The sequence below is a fragment of the Lissotriton helveticus genome, chromosome 7, assembly GCF_964261635.1.
Source record: "Lissotriton helveticus chromosome 7, aLisHel1.1, whole genome shotgun sequence".
Taxonomy (NCBI): Eukaryota; Metazoa; Chordata; class Amphibia; order Caudata; family Salamandridae; genus Lissotriton; species Lissotriton helveticus.
In genome coordinates, this window is record NC_136068.1 from 1,658,731,549 (window position 1) to 1,658,744,543 (window position 12,995).

Consider the following 12,995-nt stretch of genomic DNA (forward strand, 5'->3'; position numbering starts at 1 on the left):
TGCATCAATGTTTAGTGTTTTACAAAGAGCCTTCCAGAACCGGGAAGTGAACTGAGTCCCCCTGTCAGTTATTAGAACAAAAGGGATACCATGAGCTCGTACAATGTGTTGGAGAAACACCTCCGCCAGTTCCGCAGCTGTGGGCAGCCCTATCAATGGTACGAAATGTCCCATTTTCGTCAGGTGGTCTACAACGACCAAGATCACCGTCTTGTCGTCACAGGGTGGCATCTCGACTATGAAATCCATTGATAACGTATGCCAAGGCTGGGGAGGTATAGGCAATGATCTTAATAGTCCTACCGGTTTCGCATGGATCGCCTTTTCTTGTGCACAGATAGCACAGTTCGTAATGTAGTGTCGTACATCATCTCGCATTCGAGGCCACCAAAAAGAGCGTTCCGCGCTGGCAATTGTTTGATATGTTCCCAAATGTCCACCCAGTGTGGAATCGTGGACCCAGGTTAACACTCGTTGACGTAGAGCCTCAGTCAGGACAAAGAGGGCCGTGCCATGATAGGCAGGATCATCTTTTACAGCACGATGCTCCGGGTATTCCTGGACCCATTCCTGTAAGTTCTCATTTGCTAGGGCAACCTTCAAGTCCTCCAGGAAATCCTGTGAGGACAACAGTTCTACTGAAGGGTTCATCACGCTCACACCTTGTAATATAAAAGGAGGGAGGTTCGGTGTTATTGGGTCTCCTCTGGTCGTCTGTTTCTCCGATGCGGGAAAGGGCATCCGCTTTCCCGTTTTGGGGCCCGGTTTATACTTGATGATAAAATCAAAGTCTGAAAAGAACAATGTCCAACGCAACTGCCGGGGGGTGAGTGCCTTAGGTGGAGAAGTGTGGCTCAGGGGTTAGAGGCGGCAGACCCGGAAGCTGAGTTCGGTCCTGGACCAGGGTTCAATTCCCCGCCTCGGCGGTTCTTGGGCTAAAAATTCCATGGACTCGATAATTCTCGCCCCGGTGCCTCCTCGACTCACGGGTTCACACTCTGCGACTCTGGGCAATAGCTTGCTTAATCTCCACAACGGCCCCTCACGGCGGGATGCCCGACTTTCACCTTGTGGATACCCTGCTATCTCACAGGGGAATATCAGGAAGGGTTCCCTAAGCAAGCGCCGGGAAACCCACTGCGGGTAGCTGTGCGCTATATAAGCTCAACTACATTTACACACATTTACATTTAGCCGTTTTCAAAGACAATAAATTCCTGTGATCCGTATAGATTTCTACGGTGTGCGTTGCTCCCAGGAGATAATGGCGCCATTCCTCGCATGCTCTTTTAATAGCAAGAAGCTCTTTGTCTGAAATAGAATAGTTAATCTCACAAGGTGTAAGTTTTTTCGAGAAGAAGGCAACAGGATGTACTTGGCCAGTCACAGGATGTCTTTGGGATAGCACACCTCCCACTGCATTTTGAGATGCATCCGTTTCCAGTATGAAAGGCATTTGCGGATCAGGATGGCGAAGTATTGGAGCTTGCGTGAACTATTTCTTTAAGAATCGGAATGAATTATCAGCATTCTCGCTCCAAACAAAGGGAGTATTCTTCCTCAAAAGGCTTGAGATAGGATGTATGATTTTTGAAAAGTCTTTAATGAATCTCCTATAGTAATTGGCAAAGCCAAGAAAGCTCTGCACCGATTTAACATTCTGAGGAGTATTCCAATTGGTGATAGCCTCAACTTTAGATGTATCCATTTGGAATCCATGTTCATTGATCACATAGCCAAGAAAAGTGACTTCCCGAGCATGGAATAAACATTTCTCAAGTTTCGCATAAAGCGAATTAAGTTGTAATTTGCCGAGCACAATTTTCACATGATTCACATGTTCCGAAAAGGTAGACGAATAGACCAGAATATCGCCTATATAGACAACACAAAACGTTTCCAGGCATCCTCGCAGCACTTCGTCCATGAAAAACTGAAACGCTGCAGGAGCGTTACACAGCCCAAAGGGCATCACCCTGTATTCAAACAATCCAAATTTAGTTCGGAACGCCGTCTTCCATTTATCCCCTTTTTGGACACGGACCAAATGATATGCTCCACGAAGGTCGAGTTTGGTAAAAAAGAGAGCTCCTTTCAATTGGTCCATCAGTACTGGTATTAAGGGGAGAGGGTATCGATTTTTGATTGTTACACGATTAATCGCTCGATAATCGATACAAGGTCTTAATTCTGTGCAATCCTTCTTAGGAATGAAAAACATAGGGGATGAGGCTGGTGACGTTGAATGCCTGATAAAACCAGATGCTAGGTTGTCCTCTATATAGGTCTTTAGGTACTGTGTCTCCTTCTCCGTCAGTGCGTACACTCTACTGCATGGGATGTCAGCTCCAGGTACCAGTTCAATACGGCAGTCATATACCCGATGCGGTGGTAGTGTAGTGGCCTTTTGTTGATTGAACACTGGGAGATATTCCTTGTATTCTTCAGGAAGAATGGTGGCGCAACAAAAATGCTCTGAGGGACTTTCGATCGCCAGACACACTGAAGGCGTTATACCAGGGGTGTTGGGAACTGGACTATCCCGTTTGCCGTGTTCCTTACAATAGTCAGACGATAAGGTAATGGTACGTGCCGCCCAACTGACCTTCGGATCGTGAAGGGTCAACCAGGGCAAACCCAAAATGAGTCGAAATTGAGGCGCGTCGATGAGATCGAACTTAATGTATTCCTCATGGTTTTTGCTGGTTTGCATTAATAGAGGACGTGTATGATACGACACAGGACCGGAGGACAGAACTGTTCCGTCAACTGCCTTCACCAACTCTGGTTTCTCCTTCTTCCCACAAACGATTCCAAGTTTCATAGCATATTCCTGATCGATGTAATTTCCCGTCGCCCCGGAGTCCAGTAAAGCATCTATATCCAATGCTTCATGGGAAGAGACCCACAGCGTAACCTGGAGATTCATATGGGCGACAACTGGATGGAGCGTATTAGCGAGTACGGGTGAGATCATAGATGATTGATAACCCAAGGCAGAGATCTCTTCCTGATTTGGATTTTTTAGTTTTCCGCCGGCTCTCCTGCTTGTACAATCGCCTGCACACGAGGCACGAATGGGCGTCCAGGAAGTGCATTTCTTGCTCTACATTCTTTTATGAAATGACCCCCTTTTCCACAATACAGACACTGTTTCAGTGTTCGCCTTTTCTCTTTTTCTTCTTGTGAAAGGGGCCTGCGGATTCCTCCAATTTGCATAGACTCAGTGCCTTCTGCTACTTTGGGTCGGTCTTCAGGGAGGTTTCTGAAACGGGGAGACATATACCGACCATCCCCCATCCTGTTTCTGTCCCCTTTTCGGTCCAGGAGTCGGTGGTCCAACTGGACGGTCAAATCTATGAGTTCTTCACAAGTATTGGGAAGCTGCACTATTTGTGCCAGGACGTCTTTAAGCTCCCCTCTCAATCCTTGATAGAATAATGTAATACGTTTACTAGTAGGCCAATCGGTTTCCACCACCAGTCTGTTGAAGGATGTAATATAAGTCAACAGGTCCTGGGAACCTTGACGCAAAGTTAACAATTCCCTGTCAAGGGTCATCATCGCAACCCTCGTAATCTGCATACACTAGCGCCGAGACACCGTAAGGTATTTGTGCGCTCTAGAAATTTAAAAAAAAATAAATAAATCATATGGGATTTCCTATCAAACAGTTTTCGGAGTTCCAAGCAAAAATCAGAAAAGTTGTGCAACACGGGGTCATTCCTTTCCAATAAGGGCACTGTCCAGCTTGATGCATTTCCACTCATATAGGACATCATAAATGCTGTTTTTGCTGGTTCATCTTGAAACACCCCAGGTTTACATAAAAAATGTAGTCTACATTGATTTAGAAATGTCTCGAATTTCCGGGGATCCCCAAAAAAGCGTTCAGGGGGTGCCAATGGGATTCCCAAATTTTGTACTATATGTACTGTGTGTGTAGGGTCAGCAGGGGGAACTGTGAGAGGAGGAGGTATAGCAAACCCACCCTCTTCTGCTCCTAAGGAGGGCATGTGTGTGGTAAAAACAGGCGGTGGCAGTGTGGCGGGTTTAAGTAAAGGAACCCCTCCTGTACCCCTACGTGTTAGCCCTGCTACCTCTCTTCGTAAGGAGCCCACCTCTTTATGTAATACCTGAGATTCGGTTCTAGAAGTGTGCACTTCTCGCTGCAAAGCGGCCAAGCTTTCCATCATTGAAGCCAACGCTCCTTCGACATCCATCGTCTAGGCCGGGCGTTATTCTTGGGCTTGTCAATCTGTCGGGATCGGCAGCAGCTCAAGGATAACAATTGCCACTAACCTTAACCTTGTGACCAGCGGAGACGACGTCAGAAGAATTGCCTCCCAATTCCTCCCGAGCACGATTCCCAACAAAGGGTGATTGAAACCTCTGCGTGAACTCGCGCCCCAGGGAAAAGGGAAGTGGACAAATAATAAAAGAGCTGTGATCTCTGTAGTTCCCTCAAGGTCTGGTCGAAAGAACTGCTAGGTACCAGGAAGGGCTTCCACTCTGCAGAAGGGGAAGATAATGCACAAGATAAATCACCTATTCTTTCCTGAATGGTAACTAATATATGCAAGACATCTATGTATCCCCTTACCAAAGATATACAGCAGAACAGGGCGATTCTTTCCCTTTTCCTCTCTAAAGAAATTAAATGACACAAGGATTGGAATTGTCCACTTCAAAGTTCATTGGAACATGTGTCTTTGTTCGGCAAAAGAAACGGAAGGATTCCGAATGTTATTCCAGAGTGAAACCCAAGACGAAATGTTGTCCACAACATAGGCGTTGTTTAACAGCACAACGCAATATTTGTATAACAATGCTCCGGACTTTCTCCTCTGCGGAGTGCTCCACCTTTTACTGGAAGCAAGATACATTCCCTATTCACTTAGAAACTAATAGAATCGGAACGCGTCTTAGTATTCAGACACGTTCAGAGCACTTTCGTTTTCACCCGCTGCCTGCAATATCAAACGCAATGCAACGTGTTTAAAACTGCACCGCGGCTTTTCCTGAAAGCGCACACAGAAATACTAGGCAAAACGCGGGGTAGGCGAGCCCGCGCTCCAACCGCAAAAGTACCTGTCACAAGTCCCGAATGAAACACGATCCTATAACAAAGTCCCGGACAACAAAGGCTGTAGTCTTCTAGCTGAAATCCGGCAGGGAACACCATCCGCCATCCCTCGACGAAACCAGAATAATTGACAAGCACCGTCTCAGCGGAAAGGAGGTGCTTATATGAGTTCCACCCAACGCCACATGGTTCCTGCCCCTAGGCATGCTGGTAGTTGCAGTTCTCAAGACAAACACCCTCCTATCAGATCTACCAGGGAAACAACGGAACCTTCGTGAATGATATGGGACGAGCCCTGTCGGCAATGTAATCGCTACAGTTGCTTATCTACAGGAGAGCTCAGCAATCGGTCCTCTAACAGTTACCATGATGAGAATCAAAGATCATTACATTCTTGAGTCTTTCCTGGATGATATAGGACCAGCATTAGCAAGGAAAATATATGTTCAATTCAAACATGGGTCTCTCCCCTGCACTCATTTTCAAACAAATGGGCTGGCACCTCTCCTCTAGGATGTCCAGCCGGCAGCAATGAGGCGGAGTCAGAACTTCATGTATTATTTTTTGGTCCTGGCTATAAAAAAGACAGACGTAGATGGCTGATACAATTGTGCAAACATTTGGGGACCAAGCATTGTGCAGCTGTATTTAGGCTCCTGAAATGCAGTACTAAAAAGCTAATTGTATTTGCTGTTTCGCGCTTCCTATTTTAAATGTAACGTGCGCGAAGGTCGCTTTTGGGTTCCAATTCTTAGACCTAAGTTGACACAGTACTCATATGGGACATGCCCCAGTCTAAAGCATCAAAAGTAGCCATGTCTCAAACTGTTTTTTTTAAGCTAATTTTATATTTTAGGGAACATTGAATACAAGTTTAAAGCCCATTCAATGGGGGTTATTTGTACTCTGTAGGTTGCCCTTGGGTACTAGAGGTCATGATGTGTCAATGTTGATGGTGGGCAATTGCATATGTAAGTAAGCACTTCACGGGGTTATAAATAAGGACTTAGCTGGTTGCTTGAATGTGTTTTTTATAATGATTTTTTAAGAAATTGTAGGATTTTATTGTACTTGCACTTTTATTGTCTACTGACCGAAACAAAGGGGAACTTACAGCTAAGTTAAATGTGCCAATCAGGTATAGGCCAATTTTACCACATTTAAGCGAGACAGCACAAGAAGTTTAGCACGGGTTAATAGTTTTAAAGTGCACATAGTCCTAAAAGCCAACAAAAACGGGTTCAGAAAACAGGAGGTGTGAAGGTAAAAAGTTTGGGGGTGAACCCGCAGAGAGAGCAAATTCCAACGATCGTCAGTGCTGAGACCTTGTAAGATCCTTGTTGACATACTTTTTGCCTTTTTCACAATTAGGTTTAATCCAGCTGCAGCACTATTTTCTTTGATCTTGATAATCATTGGTTTGAGATCTTTTGCACTTTGCAAAATGAGGGTTGTGTAATTGAGTCCCCATTTTTCCACACTATGTTCAGTGCAGAGTTTGAACAAATATGGTGATAGGATAACATCTTTTGTAAGATTAAACCACTCTGTTTCTCCATAATGAGCCTTCACTGTAACTTCTTGGTTGGGGTACTTATGTAAAGACCATAAGGCCTGACTCCATCTAGAGCAGCCCTAGACTCCATTTTCTCAGTCTCATTGGCATGTCTGCCTTTGACGCAGATGCTGCCTTTCCTTATCTTTTGAAAAACCAGTGAAAGTGTTGTCACTCAGACAATGGCACAGATAAGACACCTGATGTGCAATTGCCTTGTTATCGCTCATTCAAGGTCAAACAAGAATAAGACCATGCAAATGTAGCATGAATTGATGTATTTTTACCTCATTTGTTTATAAGAATGCTTCTTAAACTAGCATCTTGATGCACATAAGTTATGTAAGAAATTCCCATCTTAGATAAGATACGGCATAAAAGGTCCAACACTTCAACAATTGTCAGGAGAGGTCCTTCACCCAAGATTATTGCGCAGGATTTTGCCATAGAAGATAATGACTGTCAGAGATGCTCTCACATTACACTTTCTACTGAAAGCTGATATTGAGCAAAATCCAAGATGAGAGAAGCTGATGAGACATGTGTTTACACGGATTTCGGACTTTTGACATCTACAGCATTTTGCTGTAAACAGGTCTGCAGTGCCCTGATACTCCCTAAGAAACTCTAGATGCAAGTTATAATACTCCATGGGGTCCTAATGTACTGCATAAAAGTAGGTTTTAGGGTGTTATAGTTTTTAGATATTTTATCTATGGTGGGAAAAGTCATTTTAGTCTCATTGTTCACAGCATTCATTTGTGCTTTTATGATATTCTGTGTGGTTATTTTAGATGTGCTAAGCAACAGATTGAGTCTGTTGAAATAAAGCTTTTTATTTAAGGTGTCTGTTTCTTAGAGCAGTTTGTGAGTATGTGATACTAGGGAGAATGAAAGAGGTCTGTTTCAAATTACCATGCCGTCCCTGGATCCCTGTTTAGGGAATGTTAGTAACCATCAAGCATTAACACTCTACTATCCCTCTAATATTCCTTTTACAATTCAAATAACAGACTAACCTGGTCACCGCTCAAATCAAATACATTTAATATTTCCTTACAACAATTCACCACTAATCCTTTTTGGGATCCAGAGTAGCATGCTACTCACTGAAAAGTGCTACAACACCTCATCTAGGGATCAAGTGCTATATAAATGCAAACGCTTCTCTCTTCCATCCCACCTATATCCTTTTCAAACCAAATAACAGACTAACATGTCCACGCTCAAATTTCACTTTACTAATTCACCACTAATTCTTTTTAGGTTCCTGAGTAGTGTGCTACTTGCAGAAAAATCTCTTTGATGACTCTTCAGGGGTGGTAAGCGCTATATAAATGCAATTACAATACAGTGGAAAACAACTATGTATTGGGTTGGGGTCTGCAGGGCTAAAATAACCTGTCTTTCACATTCGAATGTTTGTGCACATGAACTAAGTTCACTCATGTCACCCATGGATGTTAAAAACAAACCTTTTAGAGCTAAGCCAAGTATTAGTTTACACAACTGTACAGATTCCTCATGAGACTGATCAGGTGGATTGAAAAAAACATTTATTTTAATATGCTCCACAATTTTCCATGATCAACACAGTTGATGGCCTTGGTATAGTCTATAAAGCAGAAAAATACATCATTCTCTGTCTTTTTCAATTATCAATCGCATATTAGAGCTCTGGTCTCACATTCCTCTTCCTTTTCTGAATACAGCTTGTACGTCCGGTGATGCGAACTCCATGTATTGTTGTAGTCGTGCTTGTAGTCTTGTCTTGTAGATATATACAAAGCATAGAAAAACAGTGGCAATTTTAACACCCTCATATCCGACAGACATTAAAAGCCATTTCAATGCTATTTGTTTAATTGAAAATAACAAACATATGTGAAACAGATTATGGACAAAAATGTATTTTAGCATCTGTCCTATTACAATTCTGCAAAATAGTATAGTGTACAATCCACTTATTTCCTTAGAATAAGCCAGGCAGACCAGATGTAAGAGGTCACAGAGATAACAATGTTAATATTGTCTATCCCATAACACAATAAAGGCTGTCTTGATAGGCTCTTAGTCCTCTCATTTTGAAAAAGGGAGGGGAGCCTTGGTTCATACGTTTAAATTGAAAAGAGCATAAAGTGCAATATGTGCAAAACTGAGGCAAATGAGCATCACATTTGGCTTAATAGGTTCTCATTGGGTAGATCTCTAATCTGAACTTTATATGATAGTTATAATTGATGTGTGCTTCATTTTCTAATGGTTACGCGTTGATTGCAAATGATTTTCTACAGGTTCTGATTTCATCACCATGGTTTTGGTTTTTAACACATTAATTGACAGACCTTTGGACCTGCAGTCCCCATATAATCTCTCAATCATAGAGTAAATGGAGTTTTCTGTCAGTGATAACAGTACTGCACAGTCTGCATGTAAGAGAATTTGCACCATTTAGCATCAGGTATTATCATTATTGAACATACTAAATAAAAGAGGAGCCAAAACACAGCCTTGAAGTAGTCCAGTTTAGATGGGGGAAAATTGGCTTCACTCCCAGCTAGGGCCGAAACGGACCCTCGCCATGTTACAGGAGTGAAGGATTCTGAAGGCTGTCAGAAAAGGTGGGTTGAGGGGAGACCTTAGACCAAAGAAGGTAATATACAATGGACATTTTAAGATGTAACATATTCTAATATATTAGGCACATATTATTTTTAGGCAGAATACTTGCAAAACTCCCTTTCCGTATTCCCTCTGGTTAAAGTCTCAGATCCAAGTACTGCAAAAGTGTTTCTTACAATGGGGGAAATTGAGCCAGTGCTTGCTTTAGCAAATTATGCTATTTTGCTAGAAGACACACAGTTCAAATATTGGCTCCACACCACCGGTGGAACGAATGCTGGCCGTGCTTAATTTGAAAAAGAGTAAATCTGGGGCCTAAAATTTTACTCAAAAGCATGCAGCAGGAACTATTAAATGTCAGGGTCATGGACATCATTTAAGGTCCAACCACTTTGTCTTCCTGCTAATTTTCAACTACATTAACGATAAATAAAAGACTATCATTCACTATTAGTGTAATAAAAATATGTGTTCTTATCTCCTGTCTGAAACCTGCCTGACTATTAGTTAATATTTGGTTGGCAACTTGCCATTCCTATTAGTTGATTCAATGTACCCACCTTACTATTTTCTCCACCCCATTGAAAAGGGATTAGGGTTATAATTGGAGGGGCCATTACATCTACTTTTTTTAATGTCAGGAAACCAATATGGTAGATCCCCACGATTGCGGGAGGCTTTAAACAATACGTGCTGCATTATAGACTTTAGTCAAAATACCTGCCCAGTATGAAGTGTCGGTGAAAATAAAAGGACTTTTTACCCTTTTTCTGCTTAATGGCTCTTGAAAATCAAGTCCAAGAATACACATACTTTCAAAGCCACTTATATCATTACTTGCAGGCATATGTCTGCTTGTGTCAAACTCCTGTTTATACAACTTTTTTTAAATGAGAAACTCACACATTGGCCCTTACATGAAGTTCAATGTTTTGTCTATGCCCATTGCAATGAACAGATTGTCCAAGGCAGCTTAGCATTTTTTTTTATTTTGTTCGACCGAGTAATATTTGCCAAGTCCTGGACTGGCCCACCATTTATTTCTTGGAGAACATTTTTTTATATTCCCTTCTCAGGCCCAGAAAAAATGTTTCTGAGTTAGATGAACCTCTTCATTTTTCCCGTGCCAGTGAAAGATTGTTCTATTACAATTCAAATATGTCCACATTAAATATAGTTGTCTGGGAAAGTTGTGCTTCTTTGCACTGTTTGACTAAAATGTTGTGAGACAATAGCTTTTTTGCAATTTATGGACGCTTTATTTTCAATATGGATTCTGCATTCACCAAATTAGTCCTGTCAATTTCCGTGTGTAACAATGCACCTCAGGCACTACAGTAAAAGCATTTCCGTGGAGTCAGAACAAAAACCCTCATGACCAGTACTATGACTGTAAGGAATTAATACTCCAAGAGGGCTGACACAAAGCCCACATATCAGTTTTTGCTTACTTGCTTACTTATTCCCTTATCACTGGGGCATGTTGAGTAGACACTGGGAAGTATTACTTGTATGTATGTCACCATGGGATAGTGAAATGTGTTCTGGGTTGCACTGCATCCATGGACAAAGATTTCCTACTGAGTGATGTGACATTTTGATGTACCTTATCATGCTTCGATGTTTCTAGTACTGCATTACATAAGTGATTGGCAAGGGGTCTGCCCCACACTAATGTATTATTGGTTTTCTATTGAAATGGTTTCCACGAGTATTGGGTGAAGTTGTTTACCACGTGTGTGAGAACGTGTGTTTTCTTGACCTGTCAGTGTATACCTTGCTCTCAGGTTATCTTTTATATCATTCCCTGCCCTGAAGAGTCGGAGACCACTATTTCTCTGACAAAACACGTGTCAGCTGGCTGTTTTGGTGTCATAACTAATTAAAGAAACCAGGATACCAAAATGGAATCTTGTTCCAATTGTTTTCAAGTCTCTTCTACGTTGTTTACTTTATATTGTATTTGTGCAAGGGACCTTGTGCTACTTGTATAGGTGGTAGGATTTTCCTCCACTAATTAAGGGGTTATTAGAGCCTCCCCTTGGTTGTTAGCACGATACCTAATTGTTTTATGTCTAACACACCAACGTGAATTAGCTGAGCGCCATCCCTTCCTATATACGAAAACCCTGTTCTCTGGTGTCATATTTTATTTATAGATAGATTAATATAGCATAAAACTTTGGAATAGACTATGTCTCAGTGCTAGATTTTCTCCAATTATCATCACATGTACAATGGTATCCTACGGTGCTCTAGTCAGGGCATTCGTGCATCTTCAGGCTTTGTGAGGTGTATGTTTCTTGTCCAGACAAGTCCTCACTTGATATTTAGGTCAGTACCGCTGTGAAAACCTGTGACTACGTTTTTGCGATGGTTCCACCTTGATGATATTGGTGGGGCAAATCAGATTCCAGGTTTGTGTCCGAAGATACCAGCCCTGACCGTACTGCAGCAGATGTGTAAATAATCATTTATGACCATTGCTTCCTGGTTGGATAAACCATTTCCGACTCCACTACAACCACTGGTGTGCTTGTCACAGCTCAGCAACACAAGGGGGTGTCAACAATCCCCTCCCGTATTCACTCTGGCTAAAGACTCTGCAAACTTGTGTCTCATAAATGATGTTGAGGTAAATTGAGCCTGTCCTTGTTGAGTAAAATACTTTTTTTTGCCAGAAGACACGCAATTCATTTGTCGGCCCGTCCCCACCGGTGGACTGAATGCTGGCTGTGCTTAGTTTAAAAAAAATAAGTGCCAGGGCCCAAAATTTCCCTCCGCTGCACTATCAAAGGTCAGGGTCATGGACATCACCTAGGGGTCTGCGGCGTCTCATTTGCCACTCCACCCTTCCCCCTTTTTGCCCCAGGTACTGACTTTGCCACCGCTAGCCTCAGAGAGGTAGGTATAAGATGGCAAAGAGCAGAGGGGGGAATCCTCCTAATGGGCATTGTTCTCCCAACACTTTTTCTTCTTGTTTTTAAATACATTAACAGTAAATAAAAGTCTATTATGTACTATTAATGCAATAAAAAGTGGAGTATGAGGTTGTGGAATGGGATTACCGCTGGCAGCTTATGTTGGTAAAATAAAATGCTTAAAATGTATCTGTGTACATACAGGTAAGAATGTGTGAGAGAGCACGTCTGTATGTATGTGTGTGTGAGTAGAAGTATAGGAGTGACAGGTAGTGAGTGAGAATCAATGAGGTTTAATATCAGTAAATTACTATTAGTGCTTGAGAATTAGTGAGTTAGAGACAGAGTGACTTTGAGTGAGAATAAATAAGAATGATATTATGACGGAGAATTAGAGAATGTGAAGGAATGTGAGTGAGAATGAGAGTGAGTGCCAGTGAGTGAGTGATACTATGATTAAGACTATGAGGCAGGATGAATGATAAGTGAGAAGGAGTGAGACAACGTATGTGAGCTAGGTGGTATACTTCAGGTAATTCATGAATTATAGAGGCACCCATGAAAAAATTCAGAACTGGTTTAACAGAGTCATTTCTTTAGTATGGGATACCCATGACAACATTCTGGCACACTGGAGGTAAAGTTTGGCATAGGGCACCCATGGAAAAATGCTAGTACTTGTGTACTGGATGAAATTATACGCATAGGTGGCATTAAAGGTTGAATATTGGCACTTGCATCTTATATGTAAGGTTTGAGCCAAAGGGGCGCTGTAAAAAAATGTCCTTTTTGGTTGGTAATCCCCCTTTAT

The 12,995-nt window shown here is 42.1% G+C and overlaps 1 protein-coding gene across 5 annotated transcripts in view; it reads left to right on the forward strand.

Moving 5' to 3' along the window:
- The window catches only part of LOC144770644 (B-cell receptor CD22-like), a 681,379-nt gene that overhangs the window by 25,835 nt on the left and 642,549 nt on the right, over positions 1–12,995 (forward strand). Inside the window, exon 2 of one of the 5 annotated variants that reach the window (XM_078655346.1) lies at positions 7,908–7,963. The exons of the other annotated variants lie outside the window; for them this stretch is intronic. The gene's annotated coding sequence lies outside the window, so the exon portion shown is untranslated. The remainder of the gene's footprint in view (positions 1–7,907; positions 7,964–12,995) is intronic. 5 annotated transcript variants of the gene reach the window in all.